The sequence below is a fragment of the Eucyclogobius newberryi genome, unplaced genomic scaffold (genome assembly GCF_026437365.1).
Source record: "Eucyclogobius newberryi isolate DKJ021-1_F unplaced genomic scaffold, fEucNew1.0.hap1 SCAF_3, whole genome shotgun sequence".
In the NCBI taxonomy this organism is placed as follows: domain Eukaryota; kingdom Metazoa; phylum Chordata; class Actinopteri; order Gobiiformes; family Gobiidae; genus Eucyclogobius; species Eucyclogobius newberryi.
This window is the reverse complement of record NW_027315945.1, coordinates 33,853,550-33,861,550: the sequence shown is the minus strand read 5'-3', so window position 1 is coordinate 33,861,550 and position 8,001 is coordinate 33,853,550. Positions and strand designations below refer to the sequence as shown.

The 8,001-nt window shown below is 43.3% G+C and overlaps 1 protein-coding gene across 1 annotated transcript in view; it reads right to left on the bottom strand.

Moving 5' to 3' along the window:
* styk1b (serine/threonine/tyrosine kinase 1b) overlaps nt 1-5,527 on the bottom strand; it is a 17,010-nt gene extending 11,483 nt beyond the window's left edge. Inside the window, exon 1 of the mRNA XM_072460832.1 lies at nt 5,506-5,527. The gene's annotated coding sequence lies outside the window, so the exon portion shown is untranslated. The remainder of the gene's footprint in view (nt 1-5,505) is intronic.
* Between the last annotated feature and the right edge of the window lie 2,474 nt (nt 5,528-8,001).

Below are 8,001 nucleotides of genomic sequence, written 5' to 3'. Positions count from 1 at the left end.
TTCGTAAGTATTAGTTATGAAAATGTACAAAAAATAGCCAATGAACGTGTTTTTTGGCATTGTTTTTCTGGTTTCGCGCGTGTATTTTCACATTCATGATTTGCACCTGATCAAAACGTGATCGTCTCTTTCTCTTACGAACCGAAGCGTAACTCGACTCTGAAGCTGCAACCGAGAGAAGACTTCGGAGTAACTTAGACCAGCCACTGCGGCTTTTCTTACCACTACAAAACACCAGCTTTTATTATTTAGTCTCGCCGCCCCAAACATGCGGCTTTAATAACACTTATAACTCTGCACTTGAGCGCGTCAGGAAGTGAAATGTTGTGTTGATCGTCACTTGAAATACGTGGTAATGGAGCACGCACTTTGTAAAACTCTGAATAAGTTCCATATTCTAATCAAGAAAGTACTAACCATCATCTGAAAAGATTTAAACGGTCTTTTTAAATTCTAGATACTTTTATTTCCCTCGTCAGACCTGGAATTCTGGATGTAACAGCAATCAAACGTCACTGTACAATATTTTCACGACATTTATTGCAATCTTGTGGAGAGTTTTATAGACATCGCAATTCAGAATAAGAATTACTTATATTCATCTAAATCTCCCGTATCCACAGAAGTGTTGACGCTACTATTACTTTTCTTTTGGTGTGAATTATTTCTCACGGAGGTGTCGCGTCCACAGCCACGGACGGAGAAGTCGGTGAATATTTTATTCCAATCTCGAGGAACGGAGGTGTTTCGTGTCAAACAAATGACCTGGAGATTGAGTTTGAGAGTTGCAGATGTCGGACACGCCTCCGGTCACTCTGTGGGGTCATTCTGGACAAAAGGATTCTGGGAAGATAAACTCTCCACACGTGTTTCTCACAGTGTTTTCTTATGACAATTCAAATATTCACCAGCTTCTCCGTCCGTGGCTGTTGTGTCGTCACTATCTACATGTGGTTGTCCCGCCTCTCTGTCAACACTGTTTGTTTACACCCAAAAGGGGGCGTGGCCCAAAGGTACCTGTACGACCGGGCGGAGACATCCATGATTCAAGCACAAAAGATCCTTCTTAGATACAGGATATTATTGTGAGGCTTTTAACCATACGACACCACAATATTTCAGTTATTCTTATTGTATTTTTTCATATGGACTAAAATGTATAGTTATAATAAAAACACCAGAGTTAAAAACGGTTTTGTGGATCGACAACACAATTATTTTAGCAGTCGACAGTGGACGGAAACTTAATAATGTCTTGTTATAAGTAAAGCAGTTGTGCAAACACTGATGACTGATGCTTTTACAGTAAATAATCTGTTTCCTTTTGTCCCATTGTTTTCATGTTTAATGTTTTGTCATGTGAATAATGCAGTCGGATTAAATGCTGGACTCAATAAAAACAAAATACAACCTAAAAAGGGAGTGTGCCAATGTAATTACATGTTATTACCATGTTATTACTGTGCTCTATGTCAAAACACTTCTTTAACCGAAAAAGTAAATCTAAAACAAACGTAAAAGCACAGAATTCAAATGAGGTACAAAACACACCGATAATCAAAAAGCCATTGTATTTATATCACTTTATCTGTCACAAAGTTTGATTTCATAATATATTAACTTGAGGATTTCACAGCTGTTTATAGTTATGATGTCAATAATTGTGATTTCTATTATACATTTAGACTTTTTAAATACATTTTCAACTAAATAAAAGGTTAAAATGTGGTGTTTGAAGGCTTCTAGATAGAAAATATTCACAAATAAAGTGTATTATTGATGAAAATTTGACATAGTTTATTGTTCTTTTACATTTTGGTTGAATACGTCTTAGTTTTAGGTGTTTTAGAGTCTGAACATTCCAGAGAAGCATTCAGGGGATTGAAATACAACAGGAATATTTAGTTACAGTCGATTGTTGCAGTTGTAAGAGTAAATGTTTCCTCTCACAATAATTGCAACGATAACACGCCTTATCAAAGAAGCCGGAACCTGTTCCTCTGCATTTCTCCCACACAATACTTTTACAGACGCTCCTACCGCCCTCAGCGCAAACAAAAATACCCACAATCCAGCAGTTCTCTCCGGCACTGCCAGCGTGTCCGAGTGCAGTGAATACTTAAATGTCTGAACTGAATATCTCTGTGTTTTCACATTCAGTCACAATATTGTTTTTGTAAAATCGTGAGAATAATCATCGTTTTATCATTACTTATGGATGACTTTGTCTTTTAGATCACTGTTGTTTTCACTTATGACAAAGTACAATACAATACACAGAGTACAATAGTAGTATAGTACTTTAATAGTGGTTTAAGTATGCAAAATTCAAATTATCAGTTTCCAGTACATTTTAGAGCCTCAGCTATTTCAATAATGATTGTGAAACAAATGTTAATCACTTTGTCTTGAATGTTTCTGAATGTTTATCTCCTTGGAGACGAGCAGATGACACCACCAGACCAAGTCACAGGTCAGGCTCATTTATAAAACTCAGACCCCCTCTCAGACCCTCTCAGACTCTCTCAAACTCTCTCAGACCCTCTCAGACTCTCTCAGACCCTCTCAGACTCTCTCAGACCCTCTCAGACTCTCTCAAACTCTCTCAGACCCTCTCAGATCCTCTAAGACCCTCTCAGACTCTCTCAGACTCTCTCAGACTCTCTCAGACTCTCTCAGACTCTCTCAGACTCCCTCAGACTCTCTCAGACTCTCTCAGACTCCCTCAGACCCTCTCAGACCACCTTTCAGACCACCTCTCAGACCCCCTCTCAGACTCCCTCAGACTCCCTCAGACCCTCTCAGACCCTCTCAGACTCTCTCAGACCCTCTCAGACTCTCTCAGACCCTTTCAGACCACCTCTCAGACCCTCTCAGACTCTCTCAGACCCTCTCAGACCCTCTCAAACTCTCTCAGACCCTCTCAGACTCTCTCAGACCCTCTCAGACTTTCTCAAACTCTCTCAGACTCTCTCAAACTCTCTCAGACCCTCTCAGATCCTCTAAGACCCTCTCAGACTCTCTCAGACTCTCTCAGACTCCCTCAGACTCTCTCAGACACTCTCAGACCCCCTTTCAGACTCTCTCAGACCCTCTCAGACCCTCTCAGACTCTCTCAGACCCTCTCAGACCACCTCTCAGACCCTCTCAGACCACCTTTCAGACCACCTCTCAGACCCCCTCTCAGACTCCCTCAGACTCCCTCAGACCCTGTCAGACCCTCTCAGACTCTCTCAGACCCTCTCAGACCCTCTCAGACCACCTCTCAGACTCCCTCAGACTCCCTCAGACCCTCTCAGACTCTCTCAGACCCTCTCAGACTCTCTCAGACCCTTTCAGACCACCTCTCAGACCCTCTCAGACTCTCTCAGACCCTCTCAGACCCTCTCAAACTCTCTCAGACCCTCTCAGACTCTCTCAGACCCTCTCAGACTTTCTCAAACTCTCTCAGACTCTCTCAAACTCTCTCAGACCCTCTCAGATCCTCTAAGACCCTCTCAGACTCTCTCAGACTCTCTCAGAATCTCTCAGACTCTCTCAGACTCTCTCAGACTCTCTCAGACTCTCTCAGACTCCCTCAGACTCTCTCAGACACTCTCAGACCCCCTTTCAGACTCTCTCAGACCCTCTCAGACCACCTCTCAGACCCCCTTTCAGACTCTCTCAGACCCTCTCAGACCACCTCTCAGACCCTCTCAAACCACCTCTCAGACTCCCTCAGACTCCCTCAGACCCTCTCAGACTCTCTCAGACCCTCTCAGACTCTCTCAGACCCTTTCAGACCACCTCTCAGACCACCTCTCAGACCCTCTCAGACTCTCTCAGACCCTCTCAGACCCTCTCAGACTCTCTCAGACTCCCTCAGACTCCCTCAGACCCTCTCAGACCCTCTCAGACCCTCTCAGACCCTCTCAGACCCCCTCTCAGACCACCTCTCAGACCCCCTCTCAAACCACCTCTCAGACTCCCTCAGACTCCCTCAGACCCTCTCAGACTCTCTCAGACCCTCTCAGACTCTCTCAGACCCTCTCAGACCACCTCTCAGACCCTCTCAGACTCTCTCAGACCCTCTCAGACCCTCTCAGACTCTCTCAGACCCTCTCAGACTCTCTCAGACCCTTTCAGACCACCTCTCAGACCACCTCTCAGACCCTCTCAGACTCTCTCAGACCCTCTCAGACCCTCTCAGACTCTCTCAGACTCCCTCAGACCCTCTCAGACCCTCTCAGACTCTCTCAGACCCTCTCAGACCCTCTCAGACTCTCTCAGACTCCCTCAGACCCTCTCAGACTCTCTCAGACCCTCTCAGACCACCTCTCAGACCCTCTCAGACTCTCTCAGACTCCCTCAGACTCTCTCAGACCACCTCTCAGACCCACGCTCAGACCCCCTTTCAGACCCTCTCAGACCCTCTCAGACCCTCTCAGACTCCCGTAGGCCCTCTCAGACCCTCTCAGACTCTCTCAGACCCTCTCAGACTCTCTCAGACTCCCTCAGACCCTCTCAGACCCTCTCAGACTCTCTCAGACTCCCTCAGACCCTCTCAGACTCTCTCAGACCCTCTCAGACCACCTCTCAGACTCCCTCAGACCCTCTCAGACCCTCTCAGACTCTCTCAGACTCCCTCAGACTCTCTCAGACTCTCTCAGACCCTTTCAGACCACCTCTCAGACCCTCTCAGACTCTCTCAGACTCCCTCAGACCCTCTCAGACCACCTCTCAGACTCTCTCAGACTCCCTCAGACCCTCTCAGACCCTCTCAGACTCTCTCAGACCCTCTCAGACCCTCTCAGACTCCCTCAGACTCTCTCAGACCACCTCTCAGACCCACGCTCAGACCCCCTTTCAGACCCTCTCAGACCCTCTCAGACCCTCTCAGACTCCCGTAGGCCCTCTCAGACCCTCTCAGACTCTGTCAGACCCTCTCAGACTCTCTCAGACTCCCTCAGACCCTCTCAGACCCTCTCAGACTCTCTCAGACCCTCTCAGACCCTCTCAGACTCCCTCAGACTCTCTCAGACCACCTCTCAGACCCACGCTCAGACCCCCTTTCAGACCCTCTCAGACCCTCTCAGACTCTCTCAGACTCCCGTAGGCCCTCTCAGACCCTCTCAGACCCTCTCAGACTCCCGTAGGCCCTCTCAGACCCTCTCAGACTCTCTCAGACTCTCTCAGACTCTCTCAGACTCTCTCAGACTCTCTCAGACTCCCTCAGACTCCCTCAGACTCTCTCAGACTCCCTCAGACTCCCTCAGACTCCCTCAGACTCTCTCAGACTCTCACAAAACTTGGAGTTATGGTTTAACCTTCATATTAGTGTATTTTATTTAACTGTTGTTTTGCGTTTTGAATATCAAATATGAATAAAATCTCAAACATTTTACAACAAACTCTCATATTGTACCAGGAATAAAAGTGTGTTTTTGTTTGTTTGTATTCCAGGCAGAATAAACGCTCTAAATGCTTTGCTTCTTTTGGTAAGAAATTATGTTTTTAAGCTCTTACCTGTCGTTTCTCGGCGTCGTTCCTCTTAAACCCGGCGCGGCTCGTCCACGATCATGTTATATTTCTGATTTCTCTGCCTCTTCAGCACATCCGCAGCAGCAGCAGCGCCGGCTCATCGTGTTTACCTCTCGCTCCGCGTCCGGCTCCAGGGATTCAGCGCCGTCGCTCTGTTTATCTACCTGTCGTCTGGCCCCGCCCACCGCACCTGCCGCCGTCTCCTTCCTGCTTCTCCTGCTTCTCCTGGCGACGTCCGCTCCTCTGTCTCAAAACAACAGCGTCAGTGGCGTCTCAAACACTGAATCCTGCTCGTTTTGTGTTTGGTTTGTGCGTTTGTTTTTGTGGTTTTGCCCGTGTCGGAACGGTGGAGTGAAGCGTCGACACGGAGCCCTGCCTCTGCCCCGTCTTTGTCCGGAGGAACTGGTCCGACGGCTTCTTGCAATTTTTAGATCACGGGCTTTTGTTGCAACGCGCTTCACAGCCGCGCAACTCGTAAAGCCAGATTTAGTTTCCCTCGGGACGTTCGGCTTTGAGGAGGCTCGACTTCATTCCTCTGCGGGATTAAAATGTCAAAAAATGTGCTCTGAATGAACAAACTTAAATACAATTCCATATTAAATCATACAGATATCCTTCCATACGATTGTTTGACTTGTTCTACTTGTTTTTTGCCATGTTATGGTTTTATGATTTGGCTTTTAATATTTGAATATTAAATTGAGCAATTGTTATATCTGTTTGTTGATGTTTTGTGTCCGTACAGCCCTTTGGAAATGGTCCGGTTCATAAAATGTAACCAAATAAAGTGGATTTGGATTTTTAAATACATTTTTGGAACATAATACAGTCTATTTGAATTCATATAAGTGGTAAAATAACCATACATGTTGCTAAAATTGTCAAATTGGGCGATATTTTTAGTAAAATCTAACACTGAAGTGAAATAAAGTTGTGAACAATTAAAAAGTAATAATGTTGCTTAATAATCAAACCATAAAAAATGTTATTGTTATTTTTTTTTGTGTGAGTGAAACATTTAATTTCGAGTTTACAGTGTACATGTTCTTAACGCTTTTTTATTTACTTTATTTCATGATGTCCATTAGTGTTGTCGCGGTACCAAAATATCAAACTCAGTTCCGATACTGCGGAATCGGCTTGATATTCGATACCGATTTCGATACCACAATGATAATAAAACGACAATAGAATGTGATTTTAACACAAAACAACAGTATTTTCTTCATGTTACTTTGTGGACTTGTAGTAGTTCTGACATTGGTCAAGATCATTCTAAAATTGTTAGACTTCTAAAATTCTAAAATTAGACTTTTCCTAAATTCCTGAAATTTAGGAAAGTCTAATTTGCTCACATTTATGTGTTGTTTTTGTTTATTAAAATCTATACTTATTCAAATGAGTATCTAGTTTTGATTGAAACGTGAGCTCTAATGCCAGTGCTTCAATCTAAATAGTTTTATGTTAATCTTTAAAGTAAATTTAGCATTAAACGTCAGAAATTGAGTGAATTTTTCATTTGGAGCCGAGAAAAAAACACAGTGAAATTCAGCGACATGAATTTAAAACAGAACTTTAAATTCAAAGATATTTTTCTTTTTCAGGGTTAAAAAACACAGTGAGAAAGTTGGCAGTATTTCAAATTCAAATTCTACACAAATCCTAAAACGCAGGTTGCAACATAAACAATCCTTGTGTCTCCATCACACGTGAGGAAAGAGATAACGCCCTGGATCTGCATCATGTTTACAGATGTTTACAGCCAAAACACGCTCGCATTTAACCTATACTCACTACATATACTCACTACATATACTCACATATACTCACTACATATACTCACTACATATACTCACATATACTCACTACATATACTCACTACATATACTCACATATACTCACTACATATACTCACTACATATACTCACTACATATACTCACTACATGTACTCACTACATGTACTCACTACATGTACTCACTACATGTACTCACTACATATACTCACGTCATATACTCACGTCATATACTCACGGCATATACTCACGGCATATACTCACGGCATATACTCACGGCATATACTCACGGCATATACTCACGGCATATACTCACGGCATATACTCACGGCATATACTCACGGCATATACTCACGACATAGACTCACACGACATATACTCACTATATACAGTATACTCAGAACACTCGCTTAAGAATACTGGGACTGGATTTGAAGGATTGTATACTTGTGAATATAAATAATAGTTTTAAGTTGCTGCATGTGAATAAAAGTTAAATGTTACAGTAAAATGTTTTAAAACACTAGAAGAGTCCAAAATCCAATCGACACTTCCAAACTCTTATAAAACAATAATTCAACAAATCAAAGTGTTTTCATGTATTTTAATTAGTCAAATAGTCGTCACGTTGTACAATCAAAAAGTAATTATAAACCTGAAAAATGCATTAAATATCAGCACTTTGGC